The following is a 24762-nucleotide window of genomic DNA, read 5'->3' as shown; positions in this document are numbered from 1 at the left end:
GGTGCCTATTCACCAATTTTTTTTTATTTTTTTTTTCCGATTTTCGTGCAATAATATTTAAAAAAAAAAACCTGTTTCCAGCAATAATAATAACCTGTAATTCCAGCAATTATATTAAATATAATAATTAATAATATTATTATTATAATAACTAATAATAATAATATTATTAATTATTACAATAAGATACAAAAATAATATTAAAAACAAGAATTCAATTATATATATAGATATAAATATTCCCAAACGCAATACAAATAAAAAAAAAAAGTTGCTTACATATACAAATAATAGTAAGTACATATATAATGAATAATAAGTTATATAGTTCAAAAGTTAACATAAATAATTTACAATTACAATGCCATTTACATGTTGAAGGTGATAAAAGACGCCAACATGTCACGAACTTCATTAAGCGCCTTGATTGTCAAAGGACCATCCTTTTGGACCTTGCAAAACTTGAAATACAAAAACATTATTTTAAAAATAATTAATTAGGCAAAACAATATGTATTTTATCAAATATTACCTATATGACTTCTATTTAGCCCATTTCCTACATTACTTATCAAATGAACTATTTCTTTCTCATAACATGTCAATATTGGATAGTTGTATGTGTGTAAGCCCTAAAATTGTATAGGAGAGCATTTTATTAAGGTTTATGACGCTTTTTACTCAAAATGGCCCGAATATGGCCTATATGACTTTACTTTGCCCATTTCCTACATTTCTTATTAAATGAACTTTATTTATCTCATAACATGTCAATATTATCTAGTTATAGGTGTATAAGGAAAGAAATCACATCAAAAGAGCATATTAACACAAAATGGCCCTAATATGGCCCATATGACTTCTATTCAGCCCATTTTCTACCTTTCTTGTGAAATAGCCTTTTTGTTTCTCATAACATGTCATTGTTGGATAATATTAGGTGTCTAAGGCTAGAAATCACATCAATATTGCATTTCAATAAGTTTAACAACGCATTTTACTCAACATGGCCCAAATAGGGCTTATATGACTTCTATGTAGCCCATTTTCTACATTACTTATCAAATGAACTATTTCTTTCTCATAACATGCCAATGCTGGGTAGTTGTATGTGTGTCTTCGAACCCCACAACCACTGAGTCGATCCCAACCGAGTAATGATGTGGCCCCGCCGTAGCACCCTTCGTCAGTTGGGCACTACCATACGCCACCAAACTCAACGCGGTACTATTTGCATGCCCCGGGGCTAGAAGTGCACACCGGGTGTCTTCCTACACAAGTATATATATAAAAAGAAGATAGTTAAATAGGACTTTTACAACAGCATAGATAATATAACAAAATTCATTAAGGTAGAGGGTTACAAATCACCTGTAACTCTGGAAATTCATGTGGTGTTGGATTTTCAAGCTCCCTCGAGTCCGCATGTGTAGGAGTAGGAACCTGGAACAGTACATCAATCATTGCACCTCAAATCTCAATTAACTCAGTATTTTAAAACTTTTAATAACCAAATTGATTTTACCTCAGGTGGCACATCTTCACCACATATCTCATCTCCTCCATGTCTATCACCTTCTCCTTGTCCTTTTGGTTCAGAACATTAGTCGACCGGGGTACTCGTGAGGAACGGCAAAGTCGGTAAGTTCATCAGCTTTGCCCAAGCATTCAATTCACCCACTAACTCGTTGCGTACTTGTTCCTTAATTGATGCCACCTTGACATCCAACTCCCCCGGTGAGTTAACACTGGCTCGAGATCTACCCGATTTTGTGTATTCGGGACCCATCACCTTATTCCATCCAAGCAATGACCCTCCTGAACCTACTACTCGTCCTGGATGGTATGGCCTTCCCAAAGCCATGGTGAAAGGGTCATTCTCCACACTTGGTTCAAATTTGGCCTTCACCATCTCTTGAGTGTGCTCAAGCTATAGCATAAGGAAAAATGAGGTTAGTAAAACAGTTAATGGTTTGTACAGTGATTTAGATGCAAAAGTGACTTAATTTCAACAATTCATAGGTAACTACAAGCTTATCCGCCAGTTTTTTGGCTTCCAGACCCTTGATGACCCATTTTCCGGTTTTCTTATCAAACGAATGGAGAGAACAAAAGAAATCACCGGCACGACTCACCAATGTAGTGATCGTGGAACTAGAGGGCTCCTTTGATACCACAAGAAGCGCTTTAGGATATAAACCCGAACCGACCCACTCAGGTCTCTTTTCACCAAAAGTCTTAGGACCCATACGGTGGACATATTCCTTCTTTTCTGCATTCGCTTGATTTTGCTCTCGAAGTTCCTACAAAACAAAAAATGTTAGTCTCATTACTACAAAAAGTGTCAACCTATTATTCAATTGAGATTAGATTTACACAAACTTACAATGACTTTCTTTTGACTCTTCATTCTAACGAACTCTTCCCAATCATCTTTTGACACCATCGGCCATATTTGCCACGGGAGACGGTCATCCTCTTTGGCATTCTTCTTCTTGTAGATCCACCAATTAGTCAACTTGGTCTAAAAGCCTGTGAATCTTTCCGCTAATAAAGATTCAAACACCCTTCTCTTCTCGGGATCATTAGGAATAGAAAACAGCCTCTGCAAGCACAAATTAAAACCGATTACTAGTTTCTATTTAGTAACAACCATAAGGTTAAGGTATCTTAAATTGTCTAAATGTGCCAAAAACACACTTACCCTTGTATCATCCCAAAATGCTTGAATCAAACTCGGAGGTACTTGCCGCATTACAAGTGTAATGGGGATTTTCCGCGAACATATGCCAACTTGATTAGCATATTGTCGACGCCATTTGGGCCCGGGTTGGCCTTTGTTGTCATACTCCAAGACCATGGGACCGTCCGGTTTCTTAAAGTTTCTCGTCGGACCCCTTCTTTTTCTTTCAGCCGGTGCCTTTTCCCCCCTCCACCACCTGTGTTGTTTTCATCTTGTCCTTGGCCTTGACTTTCAGGAGTCGGGTTCTCACCAACAATCTCACGTGCTGTATTTACAATGGCCGGTGCACGTTCAGCTAAAATTTAAAAATCGTCAAGCCTACGCTCGAACTCATCTTGAGCCTGATCCTCTAGCTCACCCAAGTCATCCTCCTTATTCACATCATAAGGCACATCACTATCATCGGAGTCGTCATCCTCATATTCGTCCTCAAACTCATCATCGTCATTGTCCTCTACCAAAGGAGGATCATGATCGTCTGCCATGAGATATAAGCACCTGTCAAAGCAATCATAAAACAATATTAGTCTATAGTAAAGTACATGCATGATAGTTATTATGGTTATGTAGAAGCTATTTAAGCCATTTTCACCTACTTATTATGGTCCTATAACCATGTATATGCATCATAATGAGAACAAAATGCCAATTTCAATCTACATATGGAAAATAGGTTGTTAGAATGAATAAATGTTAGTTCATACACAAAACAAAGGATTAGGTTAACTAGAAGCTATTTATGCCAGTTTCACCTACTTATGGTCCTATAACCTTTTATATGCATGATAATGAGTACACTTAGGCAATTTCAAACTACAAACATGTTAAATATATTGAATGTAGGTTGTTAGAATGAATAAATGTTAGTTCATACACAAAACAAAAGAATTGGGTTAAGTAGAAGCTATTTAAGCCAATTTCACCTACTTATGGTCCTATAACCTTGTATATGCATGATAATGAGTACACTTAGGCAATTTCAAACTACAAATATATCATTTTCGCCTACTTATGCTCCTATATACATGATAACTAAACTATATTTGCAATGAAACCATTACTAACTTTTAATCAAACTACCTTATTCTGAAATTCCTTCGTTGTGGTCTGATCGCATATAACCTGCTTCGTTGTCAATGTCATATAGTACAACAGGTCTAGGAACAGTGAAAGGTGCTGAATCATCAAACGCATCATATTCTTCCTCATCCTCAACATCTCCAATGCGTAGGATTCTTCTTTTGCCAGCTAGCACTATAGACCATTTTGAATCCATTGGGTCAGTTACGTACAACACTTGCTTAGCTTGAGATGCAAGGATAAATGGTTCCGCACTATCATTCAAGTGGCCAAGATCTACAAGAGTAAAGTCCTCATGTTTGACGTTACGCCTGATATTATCAACCCACTTACACTTGAAAAAAGCAACCGTGAAGTCACAATAATCAAGCTCCCATATTTCTTGAATTCGACCATAGTATGACAACTCTGCATCGACAGGTGATTTATCCTTAGAACTTGCAAAATCCCTTGACGATGCCACAAGAGTTACACCACTGTTTTGGGTGGAGGAAGATTTCAAATCACGAGCCTCGGTACAAAAAGTGTACCCATTGATGTCATATCCCTCAAATGAACGGACATCATCCCTAGGACCGTACGCAAGCCACCGTACTGTATCGGTCACATTAGTATCATTCAATCCACTCATTACTCGATCATGAAACCAATCAACAAATTTCTTATTATGCAACTGCATAAGTGCCCTTTCACCTTTGGATGGAAATTCGGCACGCAAACTAGCCATGTGCTCGTCTAAATATGGGTGCACATCTGAACATGGTGCAACACATAAAGGTGTGCTTGTAAGAACTGATCTCGGTCTGGTGACATTCGTTTCGACCCAATTGTGCCATGACCATCAACTCTACCTTCATGTCGAGAAGTAGGAAGACCAATAGGTTGAGCAAGGGCTATGTAGTCCGCCACAAAGTTACCTATCTCCTCACCCACTGTCCCTTGCATTATACTTCCTTCAGGGTGAGCTCGGTTCCGTACTTTATCTTGTAATGTACCCATGTGTCTTTTAAAAGGGTAGCACCACCTCATGAACACTGGACCGCACAACTTAATCTCACGCACCAAATGAAGAAGCAGATGAACCATTATGTCAAAAAATGAGGGTGGGAAATACATCTCAAATTTGCACAAAGTCACAACCACATCTGCTTGCAAAGCATCTAGTGTACAAGGATCAAGAACTTTGCTACAAATTGTATTGAAAAACGTACAAAGGCTTGTAATCGCTTCCCTCACGTGTTTCGGTAGAATACCACGGATTGCAATCGGTAGGAATAATTGCATCATAATGTGACAATCATGGGATTTCATAATTGTCAGCTTCAATTCTCCATTTAAAGTTACAAATATTTTCATATTAGATGAGTACCCTGATGGAACCTTAATGTCGTACAAACATGCACAAAACATACGTTTCTCTACCCTTGACAATGTATAGCATGCCGGGGGTAAATAATTCTTCATCCTTCCCTTTACCCTTAACTTTCTTCTTTGACGCATCTTTGGCCTTTCCCTTTCCCTTGCTCTTCTCCTTCCCTTTTTTCGAAACATTTTCATCTTCTATTCTCGGCTCCTACCCCTTTCTAACCTTTTCTTGAGGCCACAATTCTGGACGAATCCCCATCTCTTTCAAATCTAACCGTGCACCCTTTCCGTCCTTTGTTTTGCCTGGGATATTCATAAGCGTCCCCAAAAGAGCATCACACACATTCTTCTCTATATGAATCACCTCAAGACAATGCCTAACGTCATGTTCTCTCCAGTACGGCAGCTTCCAAAAGATTGATTCTTTCTTAAACAGAGCAGCTGAGACCACAGTTTTTTCTGATTTTCCAAACACTGTTCGTATCCCTTTCACCCGAGCACTAATCTCAGCACCAGTCAATGGTCTAGGCACAATATCCTCTTCCACGGTTCAATCGAAAGCCTTTTTCTGCCTACGGTACGGGTGATCACGCCTAAGGAACCTTCGAGTCCGTAGGTAGACATCTTTGTGAGAATGAGTCAGGTATACGCTTGATGTGTCATCAATACATATGGGGCATGCTTTTTTCCCTTTGACCTTGTACCCACACAATTTTCCATATGCAGGGAAGTCATTTATGGTCCACATAAGGGCTGCACGCAATGTGAACATCTTGTTCCCATGAGCATCGAAAACGAAAACCCCTTCGTCCCACATCTTTCTCAAGTCGTCAATAAGCGGCGCAAGGTAAAAAACTATGTCGTTTCCAGGTTGCTTAGGACCAGTTATTAGCAATGAAAGCATTACATACTTACGTTTCATGCACAGCCAAGGAGGCAAATTATAAATCACTAAAAGTACCGGCCATGTGCTGTGTTGGGTACTAAGAGTGCCAAATGGATTCATCCCGTCCGTGCACAACCCAAGCCTTAAATTTCTGACTTCATTACCAAATTCCTCAAACTTAAAATCAATGTTCTTCCACTGTGTAGAGTCAGTTGGATGCTTCATCATTCTATTTTTTATTTTTTCCCTCTGCATGCCACCTCAAGTTTTTAGCGTCTTTTGGTATTGATAACAGACGCTTAAACCTTGGAATAATGGGAAGATACCACAACACCTTAGCAGGAGGTCCCTCCGTGCCAGGATTGCAACTCATGCGCTTGTACTGCGACCGCTTGCATCGTGGACACTCCTGCAGTTTTTTATACTCATTTCGATACAAAATACAGTCATTAGGACATGCATGTATCTTCTTATACTCCAAACCAAAGGGACACATGAGCTTCTTTGCGTAATAATAAGACTTAGGAATTTCATTCCCATCAGGCAACATATCACTTAATGCGGTCAACAAAGAAGTAAAATTGATGTCTGTCCACCCATGCTTCGACTAAATGTTGAAAAGTGTTTGCACGGCCGATAGTTTGGAGTATTTTTTGCACCCGGGATACAAAGGCTTTTTGGAAGCCTCCGATAATAATTCAAACACTTCACCTTCAACACCATGCAACATGTCATCCACTTATTAATCCTCGACCTCATCCGCCTGATCTTCATCGGCTCTATCCTCACCATTATCAACAATATACTCATCATTCTCGTAATCCTCGTCCACATGAATCTCATTGCTTCTAACACGCACATCATTCCGATCAAGATCCCCACTGTACTCTCCACTTTCTCCGTGCCAAATCCACACATGGTATAATTGCCTAAACCCACGACATAATACATGATCTCTAATGATTTCAACACTATCGACCACATTCACATTATTACAATCAACACAAGGACAATAAAGGCCTTTGCCTCCCAGTTTGCGTTGATAAGCTAAAGCCCTCTCACAAAACTCTTGAACCCCATTCCAAAATTCCAACGCATCGCGTCTACCATACATCCAACCACAATCCTTCTCTATTTAGTAAATTGTCTCTAAACATATATAGCACCATATAATTATAATGTGTAAGTGCTACATATTTTATGTAAATCAAATTCAAGTACAAAACGTGAATATACCATTCATATAGTGAAAAATTGCATGTTTCCAAAGGGTCCTTATCACTCCAACCTAACCCATCCTTGAATGTCTACTCTCAATAGTGAATGTATGTCAACTTTCCAATTTTAAGGAAAATCCGGCAGCATTTCCCCCTAGTTTTCCAAGTACACGATGTAGATAATTAATTACCCACATATGTACCCAGAGAACATAGTGAGGAAATGGTAAGCCAAGATGTTCCTTAAAATCGAAAAGAAAACATACATTCACCACCTAAATGAGTGTACACATTCAAGAACAGTCCCAACCGGGGACTATTCAAGACTTTCTCCTAATGAGAAAGCCTTGAACGGGTATCTAGGCATATGATGATGCAATTCAAGTATTCTATATATTGTTGTATTTATTTGCAATTAAACAATATACAAGTTACAATTTCATGAATAAACTTTTATTAAATGGATAAATAGAAAGAAATATAGCTAAGTAAAGTTTATAAGTCATACCAATATGGCAACTACCCACTTGAGCTCAATATATATGTAGTCCTCAAGCTAATTAAACTCGTGCTTCAATTCACAAATCTGTTAAAAAAAAAACAATATACAAAAATTAGGTTAAATATAAGGTATGTACTATTTCTTTCTCATAACATGTCAATTCACTAATTTATTTATAAGCTAAAACACATCATTCATTGAACTAACAATTGTTAAACTAACAAGGTTACTAATCTCTAATTTTTTAAAAATTACCCATCAAAACAACTTAAAAGTAACCATTCACCCATTCCAAAATTCATCTACTTTAGTAACAAGCAAGGTTACTAATCTCAAATTAATTCAAATATACCCATCAAAACAACTTAATATTAACCATTTAAACATTCCGAAATTCAACTTATTTAATAACAAAGTTAACTAATCTCTAACTTATTCAAAATAATCCATCAAAACAACTTCAAATTAACCATTAAAAGTAAAATACCAAATTTCACCTATTTAATTAAGTACCAAGGTTAATATATTTTCTATAATTATTTCAAAATTATCCACCAAAACACATTAAATTAACCATTAAAACATAATAAAATCCAACTAATTGAGTAACAAGGTTAATAATCTCTAATATTTTAACAATTTCCCAATTATATTCAAACCTAAAATTGAGAAAAATTATATTCAAACCTAAATTTTAATTTACTAACAGTGGTTCAAAATGCAAAACAAATTAATATATATAATTATATAATTGGAAAATAATGTAAAAAAAAAAATTATAAATAAACCTTGAGACAATTAGGGCAGCAGCTAGGAGGAGACTCGGTGGTGACCCTCAGGCCGGTGGCGCGGCTCGGTGGTGGAGGAGCCTCAGGGGGGTGGCGCAGCTAGGTGGTGGAGGAGAAAATTAGGGCAGCAGCTAGCTGGCACTCACGACAAATGGAGGAGGACACTCAGGCTGGTGGCGCGGCTCGGTGATGGAGGAGCCTTAGGGGGGTGGCGCGGCTAGGTGGTGGAGCAACCTCAGGGCGGTGGAAGTATTTTTCGAACTATGTAGGTGGTTTTCGAAAGAGAAAGAAAGGGAAAACAGAGAGAGGAAGGATTGAAGGCGGCCGGTTTTCGAAACCCCTGGTGGCCGCCGGTGAAGGTGACGGTTGTGGTGGATTGAAGGATTGAAGGCGGCCGGTTTTCGAAACCTAGCTCTAATGAAATAGTAAGGAATGAAGGAATGAAGGAATGAAAGAGAAAGAGAGGAAGGAGAAGAGAAGTAAGCTGCGAATTTTTTTTTTTTTTGAATTGGGTCCGGTTCAATAGGCACCGTTCAAACCGGTGCCTTTTTTAATTTTAGGCACCGGTTCAGGCCAAACCGGTGCCTTTTCACTTCTTCTAAAATCCCGCCTATTTCTGGACCGGTTTTGGCCACCGGTTTGGCCTGAACCGGTGCCATATAGGGGGTGCCTATTACTATTTTTCTACTAGTGATTCCAAATCTCGGCGCTAGTGCTGGAACGTTGATCTGGAACTGCTTTCAGTATTATTACTGTACAGGGTATGCCTAAAGTCGTACTAAGTCAGCTCTGATTACATTATTAGACTCTAATTACCAAAATTAATTAATTAAGCAAAGTATTGTTAGCCATTAAGCAATTTATTTTGTCTTAACACAAGTCAAACAAACAGTTAGGAAAAACACATAGAGAATGCACAACAAAAAATGCACAATTAGTCAAGTAGGCACAACATGATGCAATGAGTTTGCAACCTAACCATGGCTCTAGCTCTCTAAAGTTCGGGATATGGGTTAGTCAAATAGGGTCCATGGTTAATTGTCCAAATGCACCGCGCGGAAGCCTACCGTGAAGGGTTGGCGCGAGTGGATGGGACACCGCGAGTTTAGAAAAACTCGCTTCCATGGTTTAGTGAATTCAACATTCTCGGATGTACCTTTTGTTGCCCAGAGCGTTTAATCAGGCAGATGGAACATGAATTCCCAGAGGGTTATGTCCATATGTAGAACACATATGGGTTTCGAAAAAGTGAGAAAAACTCAAACAGGAAGTAGGATCGAGCAAGCAATGCTAAAGACTGGTTGAAATTAGAACGCATAATTCTGGCTCGGTATTGGAAGAACTTGGCACCAGCAAACAGAGGATGGCGCCAGCTTTTGGCTATAGCGCTTGGCGACAGAGGCTGTCGTCTGGCGCTAAGGTCAAAATACTGGCGCTAATCTTTGTTCGCTGACGCTAGTTCCTACATGGCTCAACAGCTTTCTGTGCTCGATAAAATTTTTCAGTTTCGCGCAGTTTTATTTCGATCCTTGTTGTGGAAGATATTCCTCAAATTTCCTACATGTAAAAATCCTATGTTTTAACTCATTACGGATGGTTTTTCCAATGAGATCTTTTTTATGCATATGACAATAATGTTAATAAAAAATACGCACATGAAATACTTAGAACGTTTGGAGTCTCATCCACTCATTCTAAATCATTGCCGAAATAAATTTCGGGAATTAAAACAGAAATCATCCCCAGTGGAGTCGCCAAAAACTGTAGGGAATATTTCAAGCATTACCCATAGCTTGAACCCTACTGTGATCATACACTAAAGTATGGTGGCGTCTAAAGGGAAAGAAGATAAAGCAAAAGAGTCGCCAACAAATTTTAGGAACTTGTAAACCGTTCACATGGTGAAGGTTACACCCCTTAACGATCCAAGAGATCGTTAACTCCAATAGGTCTGGAACCATGACTGGTAGTTCGGGGATGAAGGTACAAATACAACCTAAAAGAGATTAAACCTGCCCTAATAATAGGCCTCTACTTTATTCTGATCGTATTCATGTGCGCTTTCTGACTAACATACAATCAATAGGATTTACCCTAAACCTGTTTATCTATGTTGGTTGAATATTAATGCACAAAGAAACTATTATTGGCGATCACTTGAATTATAATCAAACTAACCCTAAACAAGATAATTAATTATCTTATTAAGCGTTATTACAAGTACTAATTCCCTTTAAACATGCATAAAAGGCGTGATCAAGCAATAACAATAAATAATCCAGGAACATAATAATAATAAAAATAATATTCATAATAATAATCATAATTATAATAATCATAACAATTATAATAATAATAAAAAGCATATTAAAGCATAATATTAATAGCAAGATCCTAGGCATGATACTAACAAGATTAATAACAAACCCTAGCATGTCACTAAATAATAAAAATCAAAGCTTTAACCCTACCATGATACTAACATAAAGATTAAGGAAGAACATAAAAGACATCACAGGAATCATGATTGATATAAGCAAATCGCCCTAAATATCATACTACGAAAAGCATCCTAACATGATACTAGGAATCAAAATAACATCCTAAACATGATTTCTATAGCATAATATCAATGCAAACAATTAAAGCACTTACTTGGATGCCTCGTACCTCTTTCTAATAACAAAATACACATATTAGTAAAATCAAGGAAAATAATAAAACAATTAAATTAAATAATTGAAAAAGAGATTTGGGACCAAATCCTCATAAATTAAAACCTTTCACATCTAGGGCGAAGGCAACTTCGAATATGGCTAGGTGTATCTAGGTCTTGCGAATGCGAAATTTTTTATTTTGAGAAAATTCTAGTTAAGAAAAGAGAGAGAGAGTAATCAAGAATTTCTTGATGAGAGTTGGTGAAAATTGGTGGTTGTAGATTGTAGATGAATGAAAACGGAGTTTTTAGAAGGCTATTAATAGAGAAAATCAGCCAAAAAGGTAGAAAAATAAAATCAGAGTTCTAACGCATATAAAACTTGATTAGCACCGACGCTGGCAATTAGCGCCAGAAGCTAACATTAGCGCCAGGCGCTAACACTAGCGCCAGGCGGCAGGATTAGCGCCAGGCGCTAATGTCTGGCGTTAGGCGCTAATCTCGTTTTTGACGCGTTTTCTGAAATCAGATAAAATTTAACCGTACAAGAGGATAAAATTGTATTTTCCTCAAAAACACTCTTTTATTCTGATTAAAACTCTAAAAAGTCAACAAAAGTAAATTTATACAAGCTAATTGAATTAGGAATGAAAAGAACCTTCTAGAAGAATCTAGTAGACTAAAACCATTGATAATTGCATTAGGAATGATAAATCTATATTAGGCCCTTCTCGACATCATTGGGCCGCATATAAGGCTCAAACCTGGCCCAGTTTAGTAATTTGGCCATAACTTCCTCAATATTCATCGGAATTGGGCTTATAATATATCATTGGAAAGCTCTTTTCAAGCCCTATCCAACTACACTACTATTGGACCCATATCAAGGACCAACCAAACTATATTGGCTGTTTTCTTAAAATAGGTTTTCAAAAACAGAGAGAAGCTAAGTGAAAAGAAATTAAAACTATCTGCAACACTAGGCTTTCCACACTTTCACTTCATTTAATTATGATTTGACGTGAAAGGTACTCATCACTGGGTTTGGTTTTGGGGAGACACGAATGGGTGTCTACATTAGGTAACACTTTTAAAATTGTTATCATAAACCCTTTTATGTATCACTTTTAACATTATTAGTATCATTTCTAAAGTTTTACTATTTATTTTTTATGTAACACTTACATATCTTTAGTAACATTTTTCAAACATATAGTATCACTTTATCCGACATTATGTATCACTTTTTCGAACTAATGTAAAACTTTGTTGATTATTAGGTAACATTCTTCAATCATGTTTTGACATATAGTAGCACTTTATTCGACATTATGTATCACTTTTTACAAAGTATTGTAACACTTTATAGATTTATAGGTAAAATTTATTATTATTATTATTATTATTATTATTATTATTATTATTTTTATTATTATTATTATTATTATTATTATTATTTACTATTTTTTAAAAAAATAAAAGGAAACATAAACTATATGTACAACAACTATATGAATAAGTAATCAACACATGATTGAAAACAATTTGGATTGAAATACCTTCATAATTCTGACAAAAAAATCCATAAACACCAATTTAAATGTTTGGCCTAACAATATAATAATCCAAACACGAAGAATATTAATTTTGATCTCTAACTTTGAAAAAGTAAGGAAAAACAAATAACTTCCAAATTTTTTAAAAGACAACGATAACAAAAAATAACATTAATAATAACAGCGTATAGCAATAGCTACACAGCTAGCTAGCAGAACGACAAATGTCATCAGCGGTCTTTAGCAGCAACTAGCAGTAGCAGACAGTGGTGGAAGCTTCCAGCAATAGGAGACATCAATTGGCAGCATCCAGCAGTAGTAGACATGAGTTGGCAGCAACCAACAGTAGCAGAGAAGTGGCATCAAACCGAATGAGCAAGATTCAGCAACAAAGACAATAGTAGCAGCAAAACAGCTAAAAACAGCAGCAAAAAATAGCAAAACAGCTGAAAACAGTAGCAAAACAACAATAGAGACAACAATAGCAGCAAAACAGCTCAAAACAACAGCATAACAGCTCAAAATAGCAGCAAAACAGCTCAAAACAGCAGTAAAACAGCTGAAAACAGCAGCAAAAGAGCGATATCAGCAACAAAAAAGCGGTAAAAGTAAGTTATTGTAGATCATCAGTTGCTATCCCAATTCTTCATCTTCATCCACTTGATCCTATGTGTGAAAGCATCATGTATCAAAAAACTAGAACAAAGATGAAATAATTCAAAAATAAGAGTTAGTGCTTTTTAAATTATTATACATTAACCATTACCTCATTTCGCTGTTGCTTATTAGAGTGTACAATGGAAATATGATCTGTAGGTTCTGGAATGGATGACACATTTTCAAGTGATCGTGTCAAAGTATCCAACACTTCTGGATCAATTTGCTTGGGCATCTTCCTTAATTTTTCTATAGTTTCTTTCACAATTTGGTCTTTATAGGCTTTAAGAACTCATCAGGATATATTGGATTGTTGCCCTTTCCCCTCAGTGAACATATCCCAGGTTGCTTTTTTTCTATGGCCAAAGTTATTTGGTTTTTTCTATGACACAGACATAAAACCAGCAGAATAACCGCAGATTCGAGAAAAAAAAATTATGTATTCTGATAAGCTCATATCAGTGTGATGGATCAACCAATGACCCGTGGTGAGTGGCATTTATGCCACTCTTTTATCCTTTTTCTCTAAGGATTCTCCCCTCATTTGCACTTTTTTGGCCCTTTTTCTAAGCACTTTTACTTAGTTTTGATTCCTCTTTTCTTTTCTCCTTTATCTTCCCTTTTCTTAGTCTTCTCGCTTTGTTTTTATTTTGATTTCCATGCTTTTGTTTAGTAGGTATTATGTGCCGAAAGAAAGAGGATATCAAGAAGCCAAGCTAACTATTGTGCACGGGGTGCTGTGCGGCTACTGTGCGGGCGCACATGTTAGGGTGTGCGGGCGCGCAGCCCTGTCGGAACCCGCGCAGCCTGGCTGAAGAAACAGAGCCTAACTAGAGAGTTTGCGCGACTTGATGTGCGGCTATTGTGCGGGCGCGCGATCTGATGCGCGGGCGCGCAGGCCTAATGTACGGGTGCACTTGATTTTCCCGTACCCACAAAGTTGCAGGCGCGCACTACGCTGACAGGTCGCACACACCTACTGCGCGGGCGCGCATATGTCGTGTGCGGGCGCGTACGACTGGTTTTCTGATTTATTTGCGCCTTGTTGTCCAAGTCTCTTTCTTTTGGGGGGGGGGAGCCACATATATATGGACGGGACTCTTTGTAATAGAAAAAACTGAGTACTAATTCCATAGAACATTAGCCTAATCTAGATAGAGAAAATAGATTGTTATTCAAGCATCCTTTATTGTATTCAACTTTGCTCAAGTTTTAATCTTCCATCAATCAAGCAAGAATCCAAGTTTTTATATTTCATTAATCCTTTCTTTAGTAATCTCTTCTCCTTTCCTTTAGTATTATTTATTTGTTTTATTGCTACTTATTCTTGTCAATCTTATTAGCTTATTTAGTAATTATTGATTTTATTAATTTTAATCATGTTTTGTTTTGAGTTTCTTTAGTTTATTTCTAGTTTTGATATTATGTTTAATCTCCCTTCTCTAGGCTAAACTTTTAGCTAGGGGAAGGGGGTGGAAGATATGATTTGATATTGGATGAATGATGATGTTTGGATTGAACTTATACCATATATTGATGAAAGACATGATTTTTATTAGCTTGGGAGTATTGTTGCACTCTATTTGATGTTTTCTAGTTTAAATGCATGAAAGTGATTTGAACTAGATTAGGATCATCTCTATTTTAATGATTGCATGAGAATGAGTTATTAAAGTGGAATTTTTATTGATTGTGCTTCTTTATTCTCTTGATTTGATTGTAACTAATAGGATGCATGAGAATGATCCTTATTAGTGTAGACCTCTTTCATTTATTTGCCCAGATTATTTCATGAGAATGAATTGTTTAGGTAGAATCTTGTGTTCTTTGGCATATGTTTTATGATAATCACCATTATTGTCCTCTTTCTAATCATATTGGACACCCCCGTATCCCTAGCGTCATTTTTCATTGATTTTAATCATCATTTTCTTGCTTATTGATAGTTTTAGTGTTCTTACTAAAAAAAAACAACAAAAACAATCCCCTTTTCACTCTTGCATTAGTGATATTTGATATTGAATTAGCATGCTTCCCTAGTGGTTCGACCCTTTACTTGCCACTAACTAGTTTAGTGTAGGTTTAGGTATTATAAATGATTAATTTTGTTAGGGTAGTAGCTTAACGACCTATCTAGACTGCAATCAAATTTTGGCGCCGTTGCCGGGGAAGCGGCTTGTTTAGCGTCTATTATTGGTTTTGTTAGAGTCATTTTACTTTTTTTTCTTTTTGTTTTTTGTTTTATCATCATTGTCATTGCTAATTGATTTCTTAGCTTTGGTGAATGCTTAGGAAGTCTCAAGGAGCACCCTCACATCAAATTGACCACGAAATCAACCGAACATTGAGACAAGTCCATAGGCTTTATCAAGACAAGGGAAGTGGTTTTGGTGATATAGTTGATATTGAGAGTGATACTTACTCTTCAAGTTCACCACGCGGATCAATGGCGGGACAAGAGAATGATGTTTTGTTTCGTGACTTTGGAAATCCGGAGGATTATGAGCTCACGGGAGGGATTTTGCTACCCGTCACGGAGACCAACTTCTCAATCCATCCACAATATACTCGAATAGTCCAATCGGGGCAATTTTCCGGAAGTGCAAGTGAGGAACCTATTGAACATTTGGACCGATTCCTTGAATTGTGCGTAATGATGCGAACCAATGAAGTGAGTCAAGACTACATTCGTATGCACCTTTTCCGGTAATCTCTCACGGGACGAGCAAAGAAATGGCTAAAGCAAGTAAAGCCTAACACTCTCACAAAATGGAGGGAGGTGGTAAAGGCGTTCTTGAAGCGCTTTATCTCCGAGGAAAAGACAGCCGAAATGAGAAGGAAAGTTGCATCATTTGAGCAAGATGCCGATGAAAGTCTTGGTGAAGCATGGGAGAGATTGAAATAGTTGGTACAAGAATGTCCCCACCATGAGTACAATCAAGGGTTGCTCATGCGGTTTTTATACGACAGATTGGAGCCCATGTCAAGAGCCAATTTGGATGCGGGGGCGGGTGGTCAATTAATCAAGATCCCTCAAAATCAAGTTGAAGCCACAATAGAAGAGGTAGCAAAGAATTACTCTTGGGGGGGGGGCCGAAGAAGAAACGATCCAAAGAGTGGTGGTATTTATGAATTGGAGAAATTTGATCAATCACAACATCAAATTGATCAACTAACAAAAGGGCTTTCCAAGTTGAACATGAGTGTGAAAGAAAGTTCAATTGGTGGAGCAAGATCTTCTCAAGTTAACTCTTTCTCTTGTCAAAATTGTGGAGGAATGAACCATGATACATCCTATTGAGGAGGTTTAAGCCCCGAACATATAGCGGCATACAACACAAGGCAAGAGGGATTTATAGGAAGCGGCGGTGGAGTAGCTTGGAGACAACCACAACCCGGGTTTGTACCTTAACCTCAACAATGGAACCAACAAGCTCAACCTTCCTATAAATCCAACCCTCAATATATAAATCCACCTCAATATCAACCCCAAAACCCAAGAGGAAGCTATCCAAGGAACAACCAATGCAACAATCAAACCCAAGCACCTCAAAGAAATCATCAAGAACAAGCACCTCAAGAGGATCTAACTCAAACTCAACTCCTTCAAGCCATGCATGCGCAAATGCAATCCCTTTTGGGCAACAAATGCAAGAGATAAGAGTTCACAACAAGATGGTTGATTCACAACTAGCTAAATTGGACGAGAGAACTCCTTTCAATTCACCATCCACTCTACCCGGACAACCACAACCTAACCCATCTCACAATCCAAAACCCGATACATGCAAGGCGATCACATTTAGGTCGGGAACTTCCTATGAAGGGCCAAATTAAGGGGATAGTGAGGAAAAGAAGGGAGGAGAGGAGAGTGTGAATGAAAACAAAGGAGGTGAGAAAGAAAAGGGTGATGAGATAGAAGAAGGTTCGGAGAAGAAGAAGCTTGGGAATGAGAAGACAACTTCAATTCCTAGTGAGGCTAGGAATCTTGATGGACCGGTTCCTTTTCCTGGTCAGCTTGCGGAGAGGAAGTTGAATGACAAGTTTCACAAAATTTCTTAGTGTCATGAAGAATTTGCATATCAACCTCCATTTTCTTGAAGTTGTGACACAAATTCCATCTTACTCCAAGTTCCTCAAAGATATTCTCACCAACAAGAGGAAGCTCAATGATGATCTTATTATCCTTCCACATCAAGTGAGTGCTCTTGTCCAACATAAGATAACCAAGAAGGAAAAAGACCCGGGAAGTTCACTTTGCCGGTGAAAATTGGGAACGTGGAAGCTAAGGGCGCCTTAGCCGATCTTAGAGCAAGTGTTAGTTTAATCCCTCTATCCATTGCTCAAAAACTCAATATAGAGATGATCCCTACAAGGAAAACAATTCAATTGGCCGATCGATTGGTGAAATTACCTTGTGGAGAGCTTGAGGATGTTCCAATTCAAGTGGGACACATCTACGTGCCTTTTGACTTTGTAGTGATGGATATGGATGAAGATGTTAACACTCCTTTGATTTTGGGACGTGAAGCTCTTAAAACTTTGGGGGTGGTCATCAATTGCAAGAACAACACCATCACATGTGAAGTGGCCGATGAAAAGATTGTCTTTGAATTTCCTAAGTTGCTTAAGACCCCCATGGTTGAAAAATGCTATAGAGTTGATGTTGTGAATGAAGAGCTAGATCGCTTTGGGAGAGTCGTGATGACGCCTCAAGATCCAATGATAGAAGCCCTTACATGCAAAGAAGAGTTCCACTCTCAAGAGGCTAAAGAATTTGTCATGGGAATGGAGGAATCCTCAAAGGAGGAAGTTGAATAACAAGTTGAGATCGAGCTTGAGTCCAAGGATGAGAAATTGGAGGAGAGTTCTAAGCCTCCTCTCAAGGTAGAACTCAAGCCCCTTCCCCCTTCTTTGAAATATGCTTTTCTTGATAAGGAGGGAAAATACCCTATTATTTTCAATGATACCCTAGATGGTCTTAATTTGGAAAAACTTCTTTATGTTTTAAGAAAATATAGGGATGTGATAGGGTATAGCATTGATGATATCAAAGGTATTAGCCCTTCTTTATGCATGCATCGTATTCATCTTGAAGATGATCATTCCACCTCCATTGAACCTCAAAGAAGGTTGAACCCCAACCTTCAAGAGGTTGTGAAGAAAGAAATTTGAAAACTAGGTGAGGCGGGCATCATCTATGCTATCTCCGATAGCAAATGGGTTATCCCGGTTCATGTGGTTCCAAAGAAGGGTTGAATGACAATAATCAAGGATGAAAAGGGAGAGAAAATCTCCACCCGGACGGTGACCAGGTGGAGAATGTGCATTGATTATAGGAGATTGAACAAAAACACCAAGAAAGATCATTTTCCTCTCCCTTTCATGGACCAAATGCTTGAAAGGCTTTCTAACCATGCTTTCTTTAAATGAAAGTCAAACACATTCAAAACACGAGGAAGGGGTTGACTTTCGTTGACTTTCTCTCTTCTTCCTCTTCTCCATGGTTAATCAATTTTGATTGGTTTATTCATCAATCTTGAGCTTTGATGGCAAAGAAGAAGAAGAAGAATAACTCTACACCCCAATTAGTACAGCTTAGAAGTTCTACTTATGAAATTTTACAGAATTTGCGGAACTCAGGCACAACTTTAGTTCCAAGCCTGATTCAGGAGGTGGACGAGCTTCTCACTCCGGCGCCGGCGTTGGTCAATCCGGCCTGTGGTTCTATTCCCCGGAGTGATGTTGAAACCATTGCCCTATTTGCTGAAGCCATTGCTAGACCAACATCTTTGAATTTCAATAAAACAGTACCTAGGGTTTTGAATTGTATTGTTCCATTGGATGCTGAAGCGGCTGCTCATCGATCTTAACTAGCTACCACTGATTCTCACACTGTACCTCCCCCTGAACAGAACGCACATAAGGATGGTGAAGATCGAAGCTCTTTTTCTGGGAAGTTAGCTGCTAAGGGAGCTCCTCTATTCTTCATTGCACCGGTTGTTCAAAATGGGAAGCAGATTGCTCAGCTTAAGGAATCTAAACTCGTGGAAGGTAATAGGAAATGGTCTAATGCTTTAGTTTTTTATGTTGTTGGTCATTACCCTACTATTGCTACTCTTCATCGTTTCATAGTTCAATAATGGTGTGATGTGCAAAAACCAGAAATTTTTTGGCATGATGATGGGTATTTTATCATTAATTGTTGTTCAGTTAGTGATAAGGATACTGTACTTTGTTCTGGTCTGCAAATGTTCATGGGAAAACCAGCAATCATTAAACCTTGGAGTCCTAAATTTAATTTTGGTGCGGAGATTTTGAGAACTATTCCTTTGTGGGTTAAGTTCCCAAACTTACCTTTAAATTGCTGGGGTCCTGAAACTCTTAGTAGTATTGGTGGTTTGCTTGGTGTACCAATTTGCTCTGATCAATGTACTACAAGACAACTAAGAGTTTCTTTTGCTAGAGTTCTAATAGAAATTGATGTTACCAAGCCATTGCCTAAGTCTGTGTTTGTGGAAAGCCCCTCGAAGGAAATTCTGGAACTCAAGGTAGTTTATGAATGGACTCCACCCTTTTGCTCTTAGTGTAATAAAGTGGGCCATGATTTTTCTGTTAAAGTGCCATCAGCTCTTAAGCATTCGGTGGCTGCAGCTCCTAAGCAGCCAGTAAATGCAGCTCCTAAAGTGCAGCAAGTCTGGGTTGCTAAGCCTAGTCAAGCTCCTCCTGTTGTTGATGTTGATGCTTCTGTTCATGGGCAATCTGTTATCACCCCACAGGTTCATACTTCTCAAAACTCAGATGAGGGGTGGAGAATAGTGGGAAAGAAGACAAAAAGCCAGAAAACTAGGGTTAATCAGCCTACTTCTACCTCTAATGCTTTTGTTGCTCTATTTGTAGATGAAATGGATGGTGCAGGTGGTTTCACGATAAATCCAAGCAGGGGTGAGGTTAATCCCCCTTTGGTGTCATGATTTACTCTATATGGAATGTCAGGGGCCTGAATGACCCTAGCAAGGTTGTCTTTGTAAGGAGGGTTCTTCATTCACATTCAGTTGATGTTATTGGTCTTCTTGAAACAAAAATCAAATCAAAAAATTTTCTCACTTATTAGAAGAAGTTTGGCTCTTCTTAGCTTTGGATGTGCAATTATGATCATTCTCCCAAAGGGAGGATTTGGCTTGGTTGGAATGCAGATAGAGTAACTGTTAATATCTTGAAGATTCATGAACAGTTTATTCATTGTAGTTCTCTTCTAAGGATCTTTCTACTCAAATTCATCTCACTATTGTCTATGGGCTTCACTATATTCATGATAGGCTTCCTATGTGGGAAGGAATCAAGAACATCTCTATTCAGCATTCTCCTTGGCTGTGTGCTGGTGACTTTAACATTGTTCTTCATACTTCAGATAGGCTTCATGGTACTGATGTTACTGATTATGAGACTAGAGATTTCAAGAGTTTGGTTGATGATTTGGACCTCACTGAGGTCAAGAGTAAAGGTGCCTTCTGCTCTTGGTCAAATAAGGCTCACACTCGTCCTAGAACTCTTTCTAGGATTGATAGAGTCTTTGGTAACCAATCTTGGCTGGCCTCTCATGGGCATGTTGTGACTGTCTATCTCCCCCCTTCTTTATCTGATCACAGTCCAGTTCTGTTGGATATTTGTTCTGCCCTTGCTAGGAGAAGTAGACCTTTCAGGTTTCTAAACTGTATTGCTGATCATCCTGGTTTGCTTGATACTGTTTCTCAGGCTTAGGGTTCTGGTAGTTCTGTTTGGTAGAAGCTTAATTATGTGAAATCTAGTATCAAGTCTCTTAATAGCAAGCAGTTTGGCAACATTGAGGAGAAGATTGATCAAGCTAATGTTGAGCTTGTTGGAATTCAGAACTTAATGGCTCAGAATCCTAATGATTTAAATTTATATGCTAAAGAATATGATGCTATTAAGGTTGTCAAACACTGGAATGATATTCAGGAAAGCATCTTCAAACAAAAATCTAGGATCGACTGGATTAAGCTTGGAGATGGCAATTCTCATTATTTTTTCTAAGTGATGAAGAATAGACAAGCAAGGAATATAATTGACTCCATCTTTGACTCTAACAAGGTTTTGCTTAAGGATCCGGATGCTATTTCTCATGAAGTTATCTCCTTCTATAAGTCTATTTTAGGGACTCAGGCTCCTTGGCTTCCTGTTGTTGACCTTGTTACTATGAGGGGGGGGGGGGTAAACAGCTTAGCTCTGTTACTCAGAGTTATCTCATTCAGCCTGTTTCTCATGCTGAAATTGATGTTGCCCTTAAGGGAATTGATAACACTAAAGCTCCTGGTATTGATGGCTTTAACTCCTTTTTCTTTAAAAGAGCTTGGGATATTGTGAAAGATGATATTTATGCTAGTGTTATTGATTTCTTTACTAAAGGGACCTTGCCTAAGCAATGGAATTGCACAACTATCACCCTTGTTCCTAAAATCCCTAATGCTTCCCATGTTAAGGATTTTAGACCTATAGCTTGTTGCATTGTGGTTTATAAGCGCATTTCTAAGGTCATAACTGCTAGACTTGCTGCTGTCATTGGTGAGGTCATTGATGATGCCTAAGCAGGTTTTTTTCCAGGCAAGCACATTGGTGACAATATCCTTCTTGCAACTGAATTGATCAAAGGCTATGATCATAAATTTATCTCACCTATATGCATGGTTAAGGTGGATTTGAAGAAAGCCTATGATTCAGTTGAGTGGGGATTTTTTATTACTGTTATGCAGAAGCTTGGTTTTCCTTAGAGATTTGTTAGCTAGATCTGGACTTGTCTTACTTCTGTCTCTTATTCTATTTTTTTAATGGTTTTCCTGCCCCTCCTTTTGAAGCTAAGAAAGTTTTAAGACAAGGTGACCCTATGTCTCCCTTTCTTTTTTCTATTGGTATGGAATACCTTTCCAGGTGCCTTGATGAGCTTAGGTTAACTCCTGATTTTAACTTTCATCCTAGATGTGAAAAGTTAAACTGAACTCACATGATGTTTGCTGATGATCTATTGATGTTTTCTAGAGCTGATAGTGTCTCTGTTAAGCTTCTCTTCCAAGCCTTCTTCAAATTCTCGGGTGCTTTCGGGCTTTCTGCTAATCTTGATAAAAGTGAATTTTATTTTGGAGGAGTTTCTGTTGATGTCCAGACAAAGTTGAGAGAGCTTCTTGGTGTTTCTCAAGGTATTATTCCTTTTAGGTATCTTGGGGTCCCTCTCTCTTCCAAGAAGCTTACTATTGCTCAGTGTAGGCCTTTGGTGGAGAAGGTGACTGTTAGAATCCAAGGGTGGATGGCTAAACACTTGTCCTATGCTGGGAGGCTTCAGTTGGTAAAGAGTGAGTTGTTTGGTATTCAGACATATTAGGCTTAAATTTTTATCTTGCCAAAGAAAATTCAAAAAGAGATTGAGGCTAGATTCAGGTGCTTTCTTTGGACCGGATCCTCTGCCCCTGCTAAGAAATCTTTGGTTGCTTAGAATTATTTCTGTCTTCCTAAAGTCCGTGGTGGCTGGAACTTGCTTTGTCTTCCTGAGTGGAATAAAGCAGCTGTCACTAAGTTACTTTGGGTTATTGCTTACAAGGCTGATAATCTTTGGGTGAAGTGGGTTTATATCTATTATTTCAAGCATAAAGATTGTTGGACCACTATTACCCCTACCAAATGCTCTTGGTTTTTGAAGAAGATTCTTAGTTGTAGAGATATTGTGAATGATCAAGGGGGATGGGATGGTTTCATACAGGGCAACAAGATGAAAATCAAGAAGCTTTATGCTGCTATTAGGCCTCAAGTTCCTAAGGTTCCTTGGAAGAGGGCATTTGTCATAACTTAGCAACCCTTAAAAGTGTATTAATCTTGTGGCTAGCTTTGTGGGATAGGCTTGTCACTAATAATAGGTTGCTAATGGCACATTTCTTGTGATCCAAGGTGTTTCTTGTGCTTGAATAGCAATGAAAGTGTTCAGCACTTATTCTTTGATTGTGAGTATTCTAGACAAGTTTGGAACAAGATGTTGAGTATCTTACATGTTTCCAAGCCTGTTCAGCAGTTTGGTGATGAAATTGAATGGTTGAAGAAAATCTGCAGAAGTTGCAGATTGAAAAACAAAGTGATCCATGTTGCCTTCACTGAAACAGTTTATGGTATTTGGATTCAGAGGAATGCAGTTTTGTTCACTGGTTGTTGCAAGCCTGTTTATGTCCTAGTTAGGGATATTATCTTCCATTCAGCCTGTAGAATCCCAGCGGGAAGCAAATACTTGATTGCTTAGTTGGTTTATCAGAGAGCTGCTTCTGCTGTTCTGTCTGCTGCTGTAGCTGATCTTTGTTTCTGAGTTCTGATTTTTAAATGCTTTGTTGTTGGTTTCTGAATTCTGGTTTTTAATTTCTGAAGGCTGTTGTTGGTTTTTATTGTTGTTGCTGTTTTTTGTTTCTATTACTGGTTTCTGTACTGCTGCTGGTTTCTGCTGTTGTTACTGTTGTCTGTTGATGTTGCTGAAATCAGCTGCTTTTGCTGGTTTCAGTTGCTGTTGATGACTGTTGTTCTGCTGTGCTATTGCTGTTCAGGCCAGCAAATCAGCTGGTTCTGGTTCTGTTGCTGAACCTGTTGTTGTTTGTGTTGCAGTTGCTGAAACCAGCTGCTGTTGCTGGTTTCTGTTGCTGTTGCTGACTGCTGGTCTGCTGTGCTGTTGTTGTTCTGTTGCTGTTCAGGGTAACAAGTCAGCTAGTTCTGGTTCTGTTGCTGAACCTGTTGCTGTTTGTGTTGCTGTTGCTGAAATCTGCTGTTGTGGCTGGCATCTACTGCTGTTGCTGGTTACTATTCTGCTGGTCTTTGATGTAGTTGCTGCAAACTAGCTTTGCTGTTGCTGAATTCTGCTATTGTTGCTGGTTTCTGTTGCTGTTTCTTGCTGCTGTTCTGCTGTTGCTGATTTTTGGTGCAGTTGCTTGTCTAGTTTGCTGGTTATGCTGGTTTTAGGTCAGCACTTTGTTATGGTGCTTAGCTTGGCTGTTTTTCTCTGAACTGATGTTATACCTCCTTTTGTCTAGTCCTGCTGCTTTTTCAGCTGAGTCTAGGTGGTGGTTTTCTTTTGCATGAGTGGTGTTTTTTTTTTTTGCCTGCAGTTCTGTCCTGCTCTGTGTTTGTTCTGTGTTCCTGGGCTTAGTTTCCAGAATCCTTCCTAAAAGGTGGCTGGAAACTTGAGCTCAGGTTGTTCTTGTCTCTTTCTCCTAAACCCTTCCTAGAAGGTGGCAGGAGATTGAGCTTGAACTGTTTAGTGGTTGGTTGGC

General features: G+C 38.3%; 1 non-coding gene across 1 annotated transcript; it reads right to left on the bottom strand.

Annotated features, from left to right (window-relative positions):
* Nucleotides 1-16277: 16277 nt before the first annotated feature.
* Nucleotides 16278-16385, bottom strand: LOC145557037 (small nucleolar RNA R71). The gene has a single exon (XR_014092118.1). It is a non-coding gene; the product is annotated as a small nucleolar RNA R71 (small nucleolar RNA).
* Nucleotides 16386-24762: the final 8377 nt, after the last annotated feature.

This window comes from Chenopodium album, chromosome 8 (assembly GCF_948465745.1).
Source record: "Chenopodium album chromosome 8, dcCheAlbu1.1, whole genome shotgun sequence".
Lineage (NCBI taxonomy): Eukaryota > Viridiplantae > Streptophyta > Magnoliopsida > Caryophyllales > Amaranthaceae > Chenopodium > Chenopodium album.
The sequence above is the reverse complement of the archived record's forward strand: the minus strand, read 5'-3'. Positions and strand labels throughout refer to the sequence as shown.